At 38.8% G+C, this 19,930-nt stretch overlaps 1 protein-coding gene across 1 annotated transcript in view; it reads right to left on the bottom strand.

Moving 5' to 3' along the window:
• tmem198ab (transmembrane protein 198ab) overlaps positions 1–13,105 on the bottom strand; it is a 35,567-nt gene extending 22,462 nt beyond the window's left edge. The window contains exons 1-2 of the mRNA XM_084425579.1: positions 12,999–13,105; positions 12,601–12,883 (exon numbers count right to left, since the gene is read on the bottom strand). The gene's annotated coding sequence lies outside the window, so the exon portion shown is untranslated. The remainder of the gene's footprint in view (positions 1–12,600; positions 12,884–12,998) is intronic.
• Between the last annotated feature and the right edge of the window lie 6,825 nt (positions 13,106–19,930).

Raw genomic sequence — 19,930 nt, 5'->3', positions numbered from 1 at the left:
TTAATGTCGGTAACTGCAGTTTGACTTAAGTAATGACTAAAAGTTGACAAAAAAATGCAATGACTTTTCGTCAACTAAAACTAAAACTATGAAAGACAAAATGACTCAAATGTGACTAAGATCAATAAGCATTTTCGTCTGATGATGAAGACTAAATCAAAAATGGCCGCCAAAATTGACACTAACCAAGGAGGCTCAAAAAGGAGCTTACAACCCAGTCCACCGCCTTCACAGAGCTCTCAGAGCAGAGGCTTCAGCATTAACAACCCTCTATAGCGATAGGAGGCCTAAATATGCTTTACGCAAAAAGATCATCTCACCTTCACCTCACCTATACAACTTGAACATATTATCTTTTGCAGAGCTCTGGGGAGCGGAGGTCTCGGCATGACGACTCTCTATTGACAGAAAACCTAACAACACTTCCTAAGGGTGGTCCCGCCAAGGAGGCTCACAGAGAGCCATACGACCCACCGTAGCCACCCCAACCAAGCTCTAGAACGGAGGTCTCAGCAAAACGACTGTCTAAAGAAAGAGGATGCCTAACTACGTTCTACGCCAAGGACTGCTTAACTCGATTCTGCAATCCAGGTGGAGCTCTGGGGGTGAAGGGCTCAGCACAGCAACGCCCACAGTTAACCAGGGAGGCTCAAAACGAGCCTACAACCCAGTTCACTGCTCTACGGAGCTTACAGAGCAGAGGTTTTAGCATAACAACCCTCTATTGAGAGAGGAAGCCTAACTACGTCTTATGCTAATTACTGCTTAACAAGGAGGCTCACAAAAGAGCCTGACAACTTGATACTGCTATCCAAGCAGAGCTCTGGGGAGTGGAGGCCTTAACAGAATGACTCTCTAGAGCGAGAGGAGGCCTAACAACACTCCACCTTAAAGACAGTTCCACCAAGGAGGCCCACAGAGAACCATACCACTCGATGTCACTGTCTATAGTGGAATAATGCTGCAAGGACCATTGTAAAACCTGTAATATGATTTGGTCTCTAGACTCCAGCACTCTAAGAGGTGCCGTACAACAGGAGGGGTTCGCCCAAGACGAACAGACCACTTCCTGTTGGAGTCCAGATCCCAAGAAAGTAGGGATGGGCATTTTTCAAAAGCTTTGTATTCAAAAATTTGGGCTTGATTTAAATGAAGTTTAACGAGAAAGACATTATTATTGAATCATTACGTTTTTGTCATTATTTCTGAACAAGCTTTTGATTAGCAAATATACACAACAAGCTTACATTATATCTTGAGATTTTCTTTTAGTTGAAAACATTAGACAATGTGTGTAAACAAAAAATATACAGAAAAAAAAGCATTTAAGCTGAAGCAAAGCGAACGGGAAAAAATGCTAATAAATAAGACTGTGCCAGTTATCGTGCAAAACGGATACACTCGAGTCAGCATATGGTTATCGTGTTTATATTGTTCCACACGTTCATGTTGAGGAAAAAAAGAATATCCACATGCTCAGGTGAAAGTTGGCTCCTAAGTCTGATAACAATAAGGCCAGGTGCAGAGAAAATGCGTTCCGCCAACAGACGTCGCAGGGACACAGATAACGGTGTGCTAGGGGTGTGCGATATCGCGGTTTTTGATCGTGGACGATTAAAATGCCTCGACAATCTGCTTTTGAAGAAATATCGTAGTATCATGCTACAGTGCATTCTATCAGTTTACACTTGGCATTAATGTGCGACCTGTATCCGGATGTTATCCACATACACATTGAAAAGTGTAAACGTGCTTCTGATCGGAATGTTATCCGATCAGCGTTCCCAGGTTCTTATGTCTATGAAGTGTTTTATTTTTATATTTGTTCATTTAATTTCTTTCTTGAATGCTACTGTTTTTCACTGTAGCTGAAAAAATAAAGCACTGTTTATTTCATTTGTATATTATATGTTGTGTAGCCTATTTTTATTTGTGCCACTTTGGCCTAATTGTCTGCCCTTCTTTTTTTTTTTTTCATATTTTGTTACCTTGTAACTTAAGGCTTTGTTTTTAAAATAGGGAAATTATTTTGGCTGTAATGCTCAGTCACTGAAAGAGAAACGTGATAAAATTGTGATTTTCCTGGAAAAAAAATCATGATATGATATTTTTGTCATATCGCTCACCCCTTCAGTGTGCTAAGCAAAGTTTGTTACAGTGCTTTGTCTTTTCAGTTCTTAAACCCATCTCCCTCTATGAAGCATGTGTCTCAAGATCATTGCGCATTAAAGGCAGGGTCGGCAGTTTTTTTCAAAAAAATGTATTTCAAAATTTATTTAAACTTTCTTTATATACCAATACATAATTAAAATGTAACTACTCTGAAAAAGAGAGTATAAAAATCGAGTATCTCTAGTCCTCTCAGGGCGCAATAAACACAGCTACTTATTTCCATTCAGAACGAATGAAATGATTGGCTGGGCGACTGTCACTCTCCCTCGCTACCATGGCTACCACCCCTGCTGCTACAGGAGCTGCCCACATGCGTGCACCCGTTTGACTCGAGGAGGCGAAGAGGCACGGAAGAATCACAATAATGGCAGAGAAAGAGCAGTCAAAATTCCCAGTACCTGCATATACAGTCAGCGAAGGCAAACAAGGCAAAAAAAGGAACTAGTAAGGTAGAAAGGTAGGCTACTTGTCACCGGAGTGTAACGTTAGTCCTCATCAGATCAGAGCCAACAGTGCTTTCATCGTGGAAGCTCTTACATGCAAAACACCGTATATGTTATGAATCCTTCATCTTCATCACAGTGTAACTGATGGTAATGGGAAAACGTGTATCAATGCAACCTGTTTTTAGCTTTGCCTTATGTTACTAGCTCATTACTGAATCAAACTCAATATATTTTAAACTTTACCAGTATCGATATGCTAGCTTGATAGGGAGTACTAACAGCCATGTTAGTTGTTTATATTCATAATGATAAAGTTAGGTATTTTATTACATGTGATTCTGACATGATGTCGCTACATGCGCTGGCAAACGCGTCCTCCTCCAGCTGAGCGGTCGGCATTGCGCGTTCATGTGGTTTGGGGGCGTGGCTTTGGAAGGAGCCCAGAAGGGAGGGGGTGGGAGTGAATGAAATAAGTAGCTGTGTTTATTGCAGTCCTGAGAGGACTACAGACACTCGATTTTACTTACATTTTAATTATGTATTGGTATATAAAGACAGTTTAAACAAATTTGAGAAAAAGTTTTTTAGAAAAATCCTGCCTACCCTGCCTTTAAGTTATACCTGTGAGTTTTAGTTTGTGTGCTTGCATGCAGCTAAGCAACATATGTTGTAAAATGTATATTTTTCGGATAATAATTGCAGGTCGAATATTCGTGCACACCCCTAAAAAAGTATAAGAAGGATTTGGCAAAATTGCTAGCCACGCCAGTATAAATGCTCAACTGAGACTCCAGCAACAAACCAAGCTCTCTATTAAGGAGTCAGGAATCCTACTATTGAGGATTCCACTTACTCTCAACCATGAAGACATTGCCATCAAGGTGCTAGCTGCGACCACTCGGAAACAAATTTGTAGGAGATTCGTAGGATCTCAAGATTCCAGACACTCTCAAAGGTGCATTACAACAAAGAATGGTTTGCAAACTGGGGCGAAAAACCCACTTCCTGGGGGTCTGATTCTTGATATTGAAAGAGCTCATCATCATAGGGACTGGAGGACCCTGCTTCAAGACCCGACTCAGAGTGAGGGTTCGGCTCTTCAGTCAAACCCGAGGCTTTTGCAGCGTGTCGCACATGACACCGCATTCTAAAAACGTGGTGCTCAAGTTAAAACAAGTGCAATTTTTAAATACGCATCTTGAGTTTTGCCCCATTCCACTGTCCCATGTCTCACATTTTTCAAAGCAAAACCCTGTTCTGTGTGAATGGCCCCTTATACAAGAGTGTTGTTGTCACTGTTCCTCCATCTCCGCTGTTCAACTGACCCGTACAGCAACTTGTTTCATGGTCATAATCATCCCGATTTAAAATCCTAAATATAAAACATGATGTTTGATATTATTGGGGCGGTCCCGGTGTGTCTGCAAACAGATCGGGAGGTTTAAGATTTGATTTGTAAATGCCTCAGAACACCAGATAATCTGGGGTGAACAGTGTAAAGACCAAGGTCCTGGACAACATTTTTTCTCAGATTGTCGAGAGGGGTAAATCAGGGATAAATCGGCCTAAAACTCCTGTAGTCTGAGCTCAGCGTTAAGGGAAAATAAAAACATAGGCTACTGCTTTCAGAATTCAGAAGTTTTACATCTCAAAACTAACTCCCTAAATTGTAAAATATTAACAATTAAATAGATACTTTTCTACCCTCCTCAAACAGAATGATTTGAAATCAGGAGAACTGTGATGTCGCCTTTCTCCTTGACACGCCGCTTAACATGTGTCATCATCGTGAATTTATGGAGGTGTGTTCTGAACAACTCATATCTGTTCATCAATCATAAGAGTGATTCTGCTGTTGGATAAAGATGTCGAGTAAGACCGTCAAACTGAGACGCTGTTCTCAGTGGATGTACAGAAACTGCACCTCCAAAAACTTCCTGAAATTACAAATGCATGGTTGAATTTATTTTTAATGACGTGCCTGAACACTAAAATTATGGTTTGTTCTTCACATTTTTCTAAATATATCTTTTATTGAAAGATACAGCAATGCCAAGAATTTTGTCCTCGGAGTCAACGCACCCCTTAAAGCAAATTTTACTTTGAAGGCCAAAAAAGCAACTGATTCCAGACTGATTCATGCATGAATAACCACAGACACAGTCATTTGTTTGTATGCGTTTGATGTACTGAATGAGTGGCACTATGTGAGTGGTATTTGACCACAGAAGCAGATCCGGCACCACCTGCTACACCCCCTACAAGCTGTCCTGTCGTACCTAACACCAGGGCCTTGTCTGTGGGCTACGTTCTCTCACGACTCCCTTAGTCACCCACACCCAACACCAATCATCCATTAAGTAACCCACCTACAGCACCGTCAGCATGCGTTGGCTACAGATGATATTGTGTGTGTTTTAGGCAGTGTCGTGTTTGGAAAGCATTCAGTTCCTGAAGAATTTGGCTGATGATTTGAACAGTGTGTATGTTCATCAGAGCACAGGGTTCCAGCCTGATGCGTCACCCTGCAACAAAATCAATGTGTATCATAGCGTTGCCTCATTGTTTTCCATATCTTATCCAGCCTACAGATTGTTTCTCTTCTCTGCCAACTCTTTATCCAGTTTTGCTCATGAAATGCATACTCTTGACTCGCACACTCTGGTTTGTTCCAGTATTGTGTGCTAGTGTTGCAAGATGTCAGAAAAGCATCTGTCCAGCTGTAAACCTCAATCATATCCTCCCACAAGCGCCAAAAACTACACCCCACCACTCTATCTTTCCCTTGCATAAACATTTACACATTTTCTTGGTCTTATCCAATTTAAAACACACATACAAACATTCTATATCATATTTGCACAGACATGGAGCACCCTCTCATTCACACATTGTCTAGATAGCACCCAACACACCACCATCCTAATGATAATCCTCCACTAGCAAATTTTCCTATTTTCATGAATCAGAAGGTGCTTTTGGCACAGGCTGCTACTAAAATAGTCTGCCATCTCAGCCAAACCCTGCAGGGGCTGTTTTTCTCTCATCCCATTGCGGTTTGGACACTGCCAAACACCCAGCGTGGAGTTACAGAATTCCACTCCGGAAAAGATCAGTGTGAGTGAATTTGTGTGTGTGTGTGTGTGTGTGTGTGGGTGAACCTGGAACACTGCCAGCGGAAGAAACTTGGGCAGAGAATAGAGAGGATGGAATAAAAAAGGAGGAAAAAATGAGATTGATGAAAAGCAATGAGCAAAACAAAAGAGAGAAGACTGTGGTGATTTTTAAAGAGTACAAGAGACTGAAGGAGAATACAATGTGAGGAATGGAAGAATTGATAAAAGGGAGAGTAAACGTGTGTGTAGGGAGGAGAAAGAAATGGAACCCTCTCTTGCATAACTCCTTCATAATGGATCAGTCATGCTCCACTCATTCTGTTCATGTGTCGCCTGCAGTATCTGCTGACGAAGGGTGAAAGGAACCCACAGCCTGGTTGTGCAGAGAACTAGAAAATGGAGTCAGATGAAACATTTCACAACTCTTCAGACTGAGATTAGCAAAGGACCTGTTTCCACGACACCGGTTTCAACTAAAAACTGAAAACTTTTTATGCGGTTTGGCCGTTCATTTACACAACAATGGCATTTTGGGGGCCTGAAAGCGCAAATTTTTTAAAACATTTTTAAAAACTATACCGTTATTGTCTCTGTGTAAACTACAAAAACACGAATTTGTGAAAACGAGGACATTATGCATATTACATGTTAGTCAATAGCCATGAAGTTTTACTTTACAAAGTGATGTCGCCAACTACTGGCCTGGCAGCATAATACAGCATTTTAGTTGTTTTTGCAGATTCTGCTGAACGGGGATCGTTTTGACAATGCTGTCGTCTGTACGCGAAAAAACGTACATCGTTGCCGCGTAAACGTGCCCTAAAATGCTTGAGTGTGGACAAGAACGTTTTTTAATAACAATAACTTTTTTTCTCTGAATGACAAGGAAATGAACCTCATGTGCTATAGTTTCCAACGGCCAAACTCTGGGCCTCCCAGAACGAGGCTCCAGTGAGGTCATACTCTCGGCACCTCATGGCTCAGTCTACAGGAAACACATTGCATAAAAACAACTAAATCAACTTCAAAGCAAAAACAACAGATGTAAATAGTAAAAAAAAAAAAAAAAAAAACTCACAAAGAAAATAAAAAGCAGATGATTAGCACATAGGCTAGAGGCTGGCCTACCTATTTTCTTTCACAGGATCTATCATTCATCACTCTAATTATTCATCAAACTACTATTGGTAATGAAAACAATCTGTTATTCTAGAAACCTTGAGACTTCTGGATTGAATTTTAGAGGTTCCTCTGGTGTCAGACCTGTAATCGTACCCACAGGGGTGGTCACATGAAACCAACTACAGTGAGGTCACATCAATGTAAAACAACAGAGGCTCATGTGCAACAAACACCTACAGGAATCACCTGAAAAGATGTTGATAATAATAACAACAACAATAAGAAGTAAAGGTGCAGTTAATAAATCTGTGTGTCTTCTTTATGTTGATGCATGGTTATCAAGGCACAAAAATGTGTCCAGTTCCAGTTTGGTGATTACTTTGTCCCTAAGTAACAATGATGGACATTCTGTTAAATGTATGAATGTCCAGGGACAATACTAAAAAAATTAAAACGGATCATTCCAGGCGAACGGGGTAAGGTTACAGATTCGACGCACAGGAACTGACATGGAAAAAAAATGGGGGGGGAGAAAGAAACAGGTTTTCCTCAGACTACCACACCAGATTTCACTACAATGCTTGCAATGACTCTGACAGAGAGCACTGAACAAAAGATTTTGTGGCTATTCTACTATAACTTAACACAAATAAGTTATGGCATTGCTCAGACCACTGAATATCACAGCCAGCTAGGGAAGAGTTTTCTAGTAAACATACTTGATCAGAAATGACAGGCCTTAGATGGGGCTACTAGTCTAATATACACGAGGACATGAGATCCCTGGCAGACTCAGTTTATTTAAGGTTTCATTAATTCTGAATCAGACTGAAATACATTATTCTGTATCATTTTATAGCATTCCAACTAATAACATGGAAGCAAAGAAGAAACAAAACAAACAGTTTTGGAATAAATGATGGTCAGAGTGCATAAATGATGACAGATTTTTCATTTGTGGGTGAACTATCCCTTTAAGGCCACTGAAAATTTCATGGATTGAAAAGTATTTTCAATGACCTGTTGGCTGAACAATCTACACTAAGTAGGGGTGTAACAATATATTGTGTCGCAATATATCGCAATACAAAAATGCATCAATATGTATCGTGGATAGTGACAATATGTATTCAGCTTCAGAATCATCAATATTTTTATTCTGGTGTCACCATTGTCCTGTGCATTGGGTTTCCAGCACTAAGTCCAAGCCTATTCATTTAGCATTTTAATCAACAGTAAGTTTTTTCCTTTTACCATATGTCTTGGAGTATCGCAATAATATCATATCGTGAGTTCAGTATCTTGATATGTATCGAATCGTGACATGAGGGTATCGTTACACCCCTAACACTAAGGTTATCATGCTAACACTAAGCTGATTGTACTCATGTCCCATAAAGCCTTGTCTTTATTCGCATCATATGAAACATATCCATCTAACGTTACCCATGTTAGGGCTGCACAATAATCGAATTTCTAATCGCGATTACGATTACGGATGCCACCGCGATTACAAAAAAAATATATATATATCCACTCTGCGTGCATTTAGAGCACGTTATGTTATGAGAGGCGAATCACAACTACTTCAGAAAACCCAGCACAATAGGAACTACCAGGCAGTGACGTATGTGTACGCTGAAATAAAAAGTATTTCACCTCAGCAAAACGGACGTTCCTGTCCATTCAGCCGTTATATTGTAGGCCTACTCGTAGCGCACACTCTTCAATTGCACGCGCAAATGGGGAGGCGCGCGCCGTGTATCGCTTCACTGTATATAAAGTGCAAAGGAAACTACGAGCATGCAACGTTGTTACGTTGTAAATTAGTAAGTCATGAAATAAAAGTAAAATACCAATAAATCACGTTACTGGTACGTCGGATGTTAGCAGAGAAGGATTTGCATTCATTCTATTCACCAGGAGCAGTTTCCATGTTTCATTAACAGTTCTTGTTATATTGTGTATTCACCATGGTAACTGTCGTTTCAATATTAACCCCAAAATGCCACTTTATTTTCACTTTGTGTTATTTTTTATATTTTTAAAAGACTGTGGTGGCTCATACCAACATTGTATTAACAAAAGCTAGTTTGGGACTGCTATTTAATAGCTTTAGCGTAGGCCTAATGTTTATTTATTAGTCTTGTCCCATGTCATATAGTAATTTCATGAACGACTAATTAGAACGCACAGACTAGTTCCGGAAATGTCCATTCCCATCCAATAACAGTTTTCATAACAACACAATGATGAAATGCTTGTGTATGCTTGCTGGAATTTAAAAAGATTCTGCAGTACATGTGGTTTGTGTTGAGTGGATTAATAGTATTATGACCTCACGCCTCCACCCTCTCTGTGCGCCTTTGTCTTTTATTTAGCGGCAACCCCATAGCACCTCTCAGTCTTTCCAGGTCACTTCTATTGTGTTCGTTCAAGGTTTAAGGAATGCCTCCACCTAACCACCTGTGACTTAACTGCACACACCATTACACTCAATATTTGTGTTCATTATTTATTACCCTGTAACACTTAGTACACATATATCCTCCAACACCAATTACACTAACATGCAGAAATGACCACAATCTGTTCTGCAACCAATAAAATTGTAACATAACGTGGGGTTAAACATACAGACTGATCGGGACTTCTCAAAACAAAGCAATGAGTTTTTCCTCTGCACTGACTTTTTATGCTCCTATTAACTTGAAATAATAAATAAATAATAAAAAAAAAAAATCACATCATAAGAAGGTCTGAGTCATATATCTGTCAGAGTTGGTGGACATCAAAAGAATGCAAGTCTTTTGGTGATTTGGACATGGAACAAAAGGATCCCCATGTGGCACACACAAGTGAGGACGAAAGACGAAAGATTTGCCCTAACCGCTAGAGGCCTAAAGGACAATGAGTGGTCTGTTCATCATACAGTGCATTCGGGGGAAAGTCTTGCTCTGTTTCTGTGTTCATGGAAGTTGAGCCAGCGTAAAAAGAGCTAAACCACATCAATATCAGCAGTTTAGATCAACAATATGCATCAAATTATGATGGTCCAAACATATGTTACATGGACAACATGTGTTTTGGTTAAACACAAAGTAGTGGTTGGTGTAAAAAATAAAGACTAAAGGTGCTGTCACAAAAATGGTGCAAACCGGTCCATTGTCTATTGTCAATAGTGTAACGATCTAAGAAGCACAGCTCACACAGAAGTCACTTTCAAACCATGCAGCTTTTTGTTCATCAACCCGGAAAATGACCCATCAACACTGCGATTGGTCAATTTGAATCCATTGCGAAATGTGTGTGGACCATTCCACGAAATTCACAGCGTGGATTCAATGACTGAGTCAATGACAAAAATTCACCAAACAACAGTGAATGCGACCGTGACTTAAAACTCCACTGCAGTGATTGAAATGACACGTGTGTATTGATGCTACCTATCTTGGAGTGTGATCCCTAATCTGGTGTCCATATTGACAAGCCAAATCAATACAAATTAATAATTTATTAACATTAATTATACTAACACCTGAAAGCAGACCAAGGCATAATCTAATATACCGGTACCAGTTGCTAATGTAACCTAACCATAGCAATTATCACAAGCTCCCATCCAAACTACTCAAATCTGTTGGTGTCACATGATAGCTCTGCTAAATGTGACAGATTTTACAGGAATAGGTCTCCAGCCATGATGAATTAACTTTGATTCGATGTGTGCTGACATGCAGGACAAATGATGGGGACTGCCCTGGGGGCATCATTTGTGCTGTGCCACTGCTGCTTTACTGTACCACTGCAATCGATGGGTGACATGTGCCAATACCAAATGTTCCAAAGGAACGTCCGCACAGGCGATCGGCCAAGTGACAACATCACACAAATAAAACTGGCAGTGCAACTCCTTAAAGCAATCTGCAAGGGAGTAAGTCTGTAAGAGGCCATTCACACAGCACAACACAGGGTTAAAAAGACAGATGCCAGTGTGTATGTGTATTGCTGTCAATGAAAAAGATTTGGTATGGTACATACATTTTTCGAAGCATGCACCAACAAAGTCCACAATGTGTGGGAACTCTGATGGGATCAGAGTTAGACCTAACAAAGAACCTAAAGAGAACATGGTGATAAGATGAAGCAAACAAACTGTAAACATGTCATATCACGATATGACAGCGGTGACATACCGAAGATCACAGAACAAGCCAAATTACTTGTACAGTACATGACACTGATCAAGATCACTGGCTCTTCCTTAAGAAAAGCACTGTTTGTAAAAATGATATTAAAGAAAGTCTAAAAGAAATAATTTAATGATACTGTTTCTCACAGTCATTTGATCTGGAATCGGACTACACTGCTCGTGCTCTTTGTTTTTGCTTCACTTAAAAGAACCAGTTCGTCAGAAGAATAAGTTTGGGTCACTGTTCACACTATTTTTCTGCACTGTAGCTGCTACATTCTGTAGTTGTGGTGTTGTAGTAACATTTATTAGTAAGGCAGGAAACAAACCAATCGTCATGAAAATTATAAAGCAATTCCGGAATAAAAAAAAAAAATGGTTCCGGTTCTTGGAGGGATACTCCATCCAAAAATCACCCTCATGCCACCCTGGTTGTATATGACTTTCTTCCGTGGAACACAAATGGAGATTTTTACAAAAATAATCAAATCTCTGTGAGGTCATATAATACAGATAGGTCCCACAAAGTTGACGATGTGAAACTCGCATGAGAAGTGACGGTCCTCTGTGCTTCCGCATCACTTCTCGCACGAGTTGCACAACATGCTGACATTCACAGCACGCTGACAGTAGGCCAAAAGTGATGGTTTGTATATTAGTATTAGTAAAATATTAGCCTAGTATTTTTCCTCACACACTTATAATTTTGCATCAGAAGACAAAGATTCATCAACTGGGGTCATATGGATTAGTTCCATTTCACTTGGTTTTTGAAGCGTCAACTTTGAAGGACCTGCATTATGGTGTATTTTTCCGGAAAATGTGTTCCACAGAATAAAGGAAGTCATATAGGCTACAGCTGGGACTGCATGAGGGTGAGTAAATGATGAGAGAATTATCATTTTTGGGTGGAGTATGCCTTCAATAAAAACAGTTCTCAGTTCTCCAAGAAATCAATGAAATAGTTTGACATGATATCTCCCAATTCCATTAAATAATGTATTGTACATTCTTGGGACAAGAAAATGTCTAGTAAACTCGTATCGTATACAAAACTAAAATAATATAAATTAAACTATAACACACACACAAAAAAAGCAAGTTTAAGTTCATGAGGCTGTCGCATTCAAGTTTGTTTGTTTGTGTGTCAAGTCCTGTCTCGTCTGGCACGTCAATGCCCTTCTGCTGCTGTATGTTAACACAAGTCACAATCACTTTAGATATGAACAACACACATGCATAGATAGCCTAATTATATCTATAAGCGTAAGACACTAAGAGTGTCATATCTTGTAAATCTCATGCACACACTCATTTGGACTGGGAGCAGATGAGACATCTCGAGCGAAGTAGGCCACGACATCATTTTCTTGACATGATCGCATTCATAACACGCAAGCAAATCCCCCTATGCTACTGATGTACAGACATTTACAGTGACACGCGTGTCTGTTGCATGAACGACAATGCCTGAATGCTAAAACCAAACCCGCGCTTGGCATTCTCATGTTATTGTGAACAAAAGCGTCCAGACGTGGCCATATGCACTCACCCTGATCGCGGTTCAGCATCCTGCTTCTCCCAGATCCCGGTCCCGTGCTTTGGCTTCGCTCGTCCGACAGTCTAATCTCCGGCGAAACAGCCACATTCCAGTCCTATCGATCAAGCCCTGCACACTTGAGCTCGCTCGGGAATATAAAGCACTTGTTTGTCCTGACAAACCGCTCCGGAGATGTTCCCGAGGTTCCCCTCGACTCCCTGTCGGCTTCTCGTTGGTTGGTCGTGGGTGCTGCCAATTAGTCCACGCACTGATTATTGCCTTACATTTGTGAACCCTAAGACAGATAAAGCACAATATTTTATATATATATGCTGTGGAGTGACTTCAGTGGGATGACAGACACTGATCAGAAAGATGCCGAAACACACATAAATACTGCTGTTACCTACTTAGTCTGGGGCGGACCGTATTGGCCCGAGCAGGCGGGGTCAGGGGAAGATGTAGGGCACGAGAGTGCTACTAGTGGAGGATCGTGAATTTGAATGAACACAGACGCAAATCCCTGGGATTCATTTCGATTAATGGGAATCTCTAAAGCTACTCTTGGTAGTATCTGGTGGCAAATCTGATAAAACCAGTATTTAATCAGTGTCTGTACATAAAACGTTCAGCTGTCCTCATCTAACAAACAACTTCTCTGTAATGAACTGTATCGACTCAAGAGAATATATGCAAAACAACTACAAAACGATACTTTTACATTACAGATTATGGAACATTTCATTTAGCCTACTGTGAATAAAGTCTACTGGCACAAATGAGTGGATTCAAAATCTAAGTACGCTTATTCAGTCATCAGACATTATCAAATACATGTCATTGAATAGGCTATATACCGTAAATATCATTATATGTAGTTGTTATTCTCACATTAATATTCCAGCCAAACATTCCAACAGACGAAGGAAAATAATAACGTGAGCAAACGTGACGAAGGAAGTGCAACACCACTGCTGCCTCCTGCTGGATAAAAGGTTTATAGCATGTAAGTGAGGTGAAGAGACGCAGGGGAGCTGCAGAATGGATTTGTTCACCCAAAAATAGAACACAAACGAATATGTTAGGCTTTATGGCATGGCAGCTTTCATTCACTTTCACTGTATGAAAAAAAAAAGAAAAAAAAAAGCCATTAAAGTGATTGGTGACTGGTTTGAAACAAACCTCAGGGTGAAATTGTGACCGAATTTTCACTATCACTTCAACAGTTATTAGGCTGACTAGCAGCACAACTGTTTCCTGCAACATTGATAATAAATCAGCATATTAGAATGCTTTCTGAAGGCTCGTGTGACACCGAAGACTGGAGTAATGATGCTGAAAATTCAGCTTTTCATCACAGAAATAAATGATATTTTAAAGAATATTTAAAATAGAAAACCACAAATAAATGCAGACTTGATGAGCATAAGAGACTTCTTTCAAAACATAAAAAAATAGTAGTGTTTCCAAACTTTTGACCGGTACTGACACTGCTATTCAAAAGTTTGGGATTGGTAATAGAAAGCTTTTGTAACATTATACACTACCGTTCAAAAGTCTGGGCTCAGTAAAAATCTTTTTTTTTTAAAGAAAGAAATTAACAAGGATTCATTAAAGGAGAACTCCGGTCAATTTTAACATTGAGCTCATTTTTTTTATTTGGAGTGCTGTCAGTACAGAGAACAACGACAAAAATCGGTGTTGCCTACACCGTGTTATCCTCTTTTTAAAATTTGCACCCTGTTGACTTAAATGGGGCAAGTTTTAAACCTGCTTTTAGCCTCTTAACATCCTTGATGTGTCATTACAAGTGCCCAGCCTTGTTAAATGATTCCTTCAGAGTGAACACGGTGAATCTGACTGCAGTAGATGTGAAAGATATGAATTAAAGTTATGTTAATTCAGCCAGCGCACATACCTGTATTTACTTCCTGTTTTCGGTCGAAGTCCACAGTAGTCGATTGTCGAGATCACGCGAACGTTTATGATCACGCGCGTGAACTCGACAATCGACTACTGTGGATACAGGTATGTGCGCTGGCTGAATAAACATCACTTTTATTCATATCTTTCACATCTACTGCAGTCAGATTCACCGTGTTCACTCTGAAGGAATCATCTAACATGGCTGGGCACTTGTAATGACACATCAAGGATGTTAAGAGGCTAAAAGCAGGTTTAAAACTTGCCCCATTTAAGTCAACAGGGTGCAAATTTAAAAAAGAGGATAACACGGTGTAGGCAACACCGATTTTTGTCGTTGTTCTCTGTACTGACAGCACTCCAAATTTACACAAAAAAATGAGTTCTCATTTAAATTGATCAAAAGTGACAGTAAAGACATTTATAATCTTACAAAAGATTTCTATTTAAGATATATGCTGTTCTTTTGAACTTTCTATTCATCAAAGAATCCTGTTTTTTTTTTTTTTTACACAACTGTACTATTGTGAATGTTATCTTTTACTGTATACTATTTTGATAAAATAAATGCAGCCTTGTTGAGCAGAACAGACTTTTTTAAAAATCATTAATCACTTTTGAATGGCAGTGTATATCAAAAGGCCTATGAACATCCAACAAACGTTCTTTTATACAATGGCGTTTCTTAAAATGACCCTGCAACGTTTTCATTTTATATAAACAGATGTCACATGGCGTCGTTTCCATCATTCACCACACGATGGCGCCATATTCTTGCAACAAGCACCGAGCAGAAACAATCATTGAAGCGAGAACATAAAATGTAGGTTTTGAATGTTAGCCTACACATAATCTAATTTAGAACAGTTACGTATTTAACCTGAGGTAAAGTTCAATCGTTTATGTGATGGACAATAACTCATATTTGATGTTATTCTACTCAGAAGTGAAACCCATCTCTTACTGCTGCTATTCAGGTTTCTCTGCACATACATAACATTAGCTAACCTAAAAAAAGAAGTAGACTGGTAGACGTCCATCGGGTAACTATCTTTTTCAGCGTCTGATCTAAATCAGGAAAAAAAGAGACATTTGCAAGTGTCATGTAAATTTTGTGCAAATTATACCCGCCCTACGTGAAACAGACCAAGCCCTTCCTTGTCATCGTGATTCAGTGACTGAATGATTCAAAACGTTTACCGCTTACGACCACGGATGATCCATATAAAATATCCGTATATCAGATCTTAGATCGTAGAAGTAAAAGGACATTTGCATCTAAAGCCTTGGAGGCCCAAACCACACTTTCAGCAGGACCATCATCATCATCATCATCATCACACCCCGCCCCTCGGTCAACATTAGACCTGTGTAAAGTGCGACAGGTGCGTGGAGAGATCAGCACCTTTACAGCTGCGGGGAAAGGAGAGGGGGCATGATTTTTGTCGACTATAAAAACCCGACACTGGCCAGGCTGATTCACAGGACCCGCAGGTACGGAAACGAGCATGTCGACCGAGGCCCTCTCCATCAGAGCAACCTGGATATGAAACTACAGGGGTGAGCCAGACAGGTAAAACCAACTAAACAAACAAAAAAACAAAACTTAAAGGGATTTTCTCAGACCATACATAAATGCATTAGGGAACATGTCTTTTTTAATTTTTTTATTAAACCATTTGCATTGTGCAGAATATAGCCTATTTTACTAATTAATTGGAATTTGATATCAATATATGCACAAACTACATTATCAACATAACTTTTTTTAATTTAGTAAGTTAGGGGAAGGAAACCTGCATTGTGAAAAACCCTGAAAACTTTTAATGAAGTAAATTGAAAGTAGTGGCAAAATGACATCATGCAGAGGAAAATTATTTGCAGTTTCAACCAGTTTGAATGTTATTACTGCTGAAATCAAATTAAAACTTGTCAGGAAAGATGAGTCGATTGAAACAAAAACATTATTGTAACAATATATCCAAGAATGTACTGTAATGCTATAATATGCAATTTAATTGAACCGTTTCATATTTTACTTTTCTTAATTGCAGGTAAATGGCAGGGAACACCTGAAAAATGAAATCTAATGGATTCAAAGTTTTTGACCGTAGTTTCTGGAGTATGTCACGGTGTGCATCCAGAACTTCGACGGATAAAACTGCACTTGCTCTACGTTGAGCCACACGCACAATACATATGGATTCAGTTTTGTTCGTTCGGCTCGCGTTAAGCAAGTGCAGAACTTCTTCAGTTGCCAAACTCCTGTTACATTTTATGGATTAGAAGCATGAATAACTGCAATGCTCTATGTTTGGAATGGAAAATAAGAACCCAAACCTCATAAATGTGAGATATCCGTTGAAAAATGAGTGAGCTACATTTGATCACCTGCCTTCTGAAATGACCATGATTTACAATATCACCTGTTATCCAGCACAATGTTTGTTGAGCTCTCCACTTCCTCTCTTCTGTGCTGGTTTTAAATGAGTAAACTTCTTCTCACACATGCTGCAGTGATGTAATGGCAAAATAAAATACTTCTTAACCCTTCAGTGTTTGTATGTTGAGTTATCACACGTACGCTATAGCCCGGTAACTGTGGGAGCATATGATTGCTATGGAAATCTAGAAGTCAGTGGAGAGTTTGATGTGCAGAATGGGTAATGGGTAATCTGCACTAATGGGTAACAGGTAAAACATTAACTAGAGGAGCCTGGACTCTCTCTTCCCTGACCATCTGCTCCTGGCTGTTTCACACAGGCTCACATTGAGTCACCCTGGCCTCTATCTCTCAAGTCAAATTCATTCAAATAAATTAACATTACTACCTCAACTCTTCTGGATAACACGCACATAAAGCCATTCGACGTCTGGCTGTTGTTAGGTTAGCAGCGCATCATTATAGCACGCCTTTTTCTCCTTATTTACCATACAGCTGCATTATATTAACCGTTATAGTGTGAGGCACATTGTTTTATTTCACATCTGTTGTTTCTATTAAGCACTACCACAAAGCTCACCGACTACACAATTATACTAATAAAACAAGCAGTTTAGCTGAAAGAGAAACGTGGTTTGTAGCAGATGTGCAATCGGAGGGCTGTTATTAGATCAGAATTTGGTGTTCTGCTCTGATGATGCTGAAGGCTACTGCAACTAAAGAGGCTCCAGAGGCCATGTGTTTCAGCCAAAGACCATTACAATACCACTAATGAAATATGCAAGTGCCTTTGGGCGGCTTCACAGCCTGTGATTGGCCATAGACGTATCTTCAATATCACCAATTAGACCGAGGAATATCGAGGTCAACATTCAATGTGCCCAAAGCAATTTTGATGAGTGTTTTGTTCGAGCTGTTTATTGATTCTATCTGGCAAACGAACCTAAACACACCTACTTGTATACATGGACGTGCACACACAGTTACAGTAAGCTCTATACAGTGTCTCCAAAACATTTGGACGCTTAACGTACATTTTAAAACTCGCATTCTGAATCTGAATTTTCAGCAGCCATTAGTCTTCAGTGTCACATGATCCTTCAGAAATCATTCTAATATGCTGATTTGTCGAGAAACATTTCTTATTGTAATCAATGTCGAAAACGGTTGTGCTGCTTACTGTTTTTGTGGAAACTGTGATACATTTCTTAGGATTCTTTGATAAATAGAAAATTCAATAGAACAGCATTTATTTAAAATAGAAATCTTTTGTAACATTATAAATATATTTACCACCACTTTTGATCAATTCAATGCAGCCTAGCTGCAATAAAAGTATTGATTTTTTACATGTAAACTGTGTGTGTGTGCTGGGTATACTTACAAATTATAGTCGGTTACTAATTCCAAATTACATGACATAAAGTTAGAAACATCCAGTACATTACATATTTAAAGGAATGGTTCACCCAAAAATGAAAATTCTGTTGTCATTTGCTCACCCTCCTAAACCTGTAAGACTTCCGTTCATCTTCGAAACACAAATGAAGATATTTTAATGAAATCTGAGAGATTTCTGTCCCTCCATTGACAGTCCATGCTTCTACTTTGTTGCTTCAAAAAGTTCATAAAGTGATCGTAAAACTAATCCATATGAATTGGTTGGTTTTGTCCAAATTTTCTGAAGAGACACAATCACTTTTTATGACGAATATAAATTCTATATATTCTATATATAACTATAAATTCACATATAAACATTCATCACCGCACACATCAGATATGGTAAACGGAAACTTAAGCATGCTTTCTTGACATGCGAGAACCTGTAAAAAGTGAACAGTTGGATCAACTTAAAAAAATTACTTCAATTGGTAACACCTAAAGAAATTAAGTTTTCTCAACTTAAATGATCACGTTTTATCGTGAAAAACGTGATAATTTAAGTTGAGAAAACTTAATTTCTTTAGGTGTTACCAATTGAAGTAATTTTTTTAAGTTGATCCAACTGTTCACTTTTTACAGGTTCATTCTCGTGTGTCAAGCAGGTTCAGTTGAGCTTCTGATTATGTTGGCTGATCAATGTTTATATGTGAATAAAAGGAAAATTTCAATCTATTCATCATATAAAGCGATCATGTCTTTTCAGAAAATTTGGACGAAACCGCTCTATTCATATGGATTAGTTTTACGATCTCTTTATGAACTTGGAAGGACAGAAATCTCTCAAATTATATTTAAAATATCGTAATTTGTGTTTTAAAGATGAACGAAAGTCTTACAGGTTTAAAATGACATGAGGGTGAGAAACAGATGACAATTTTTTTCATTTTTGGGTAAACTAACCCTTTATGGTAATATAATCTCACTACGTTTGGATTACTTTTAGATTACCTTTGACCTACCCGTTAATCACATTGATTTGAATAGGATGATCTTGTACCACATTAATATAAAGAGAAAGAAAATATTTGCCATTGATTTGTAATCAACAATATGCAGTGCATTGAATATTACATTATGTCAGGGTTTCCCAGACTGGGGTTTGTGAGATTAATGAAAAGCTGTTCCCCCTGGTTTCACAGACAAGGTTTAAGATATTCCCAGACTAAAATGCCAGTTTGAGCTGTATAAACTTGCTCTTATATCTTAAAATATGTCAGTGCCATTGTTTTGTATCAAGATGCAGAAAAGTGATGTTTTTTTTTAAGGCACGTTTATAAAAGCTATTTAAATGTCCTAATTAAACTAAAGGCCTAATCCTGGCTTAATCTAAGCCCTGTCTGTGAAACTGGGCCACTAAGTAATTATAAAAATGAAAATAAATAATGTGAAAAATAAATATTAGTATTAGTATTAAGAGTTATGATTGCAAGTATTTTAAAATGCAATATAATCTAATTACAAGTACTTCATTTTTGGAATCTGACATAATCCAGATTACATGCAAGTAGTTACTATCCGGCACTATAACTA

The sequence above is a fragment of the Rutilus rutilus genome, assembly GCF_951802725.1.
Source record: "Rutilus rutilus genome assembly, chromosome: 12".
In the NCBI taxonomy this organism is placed as follows: domain Eukaryota; kingdom Metazoa; phylum Chordata; class Actinopteri; order Cypriniformes; family Leuciscidae; genus Rutilus; species Rutilus rutilus.
Note: the sequence above shows the minus strand (reverse complement) of the source record. Positions and strands in the feature narration are given on the sequence as shown.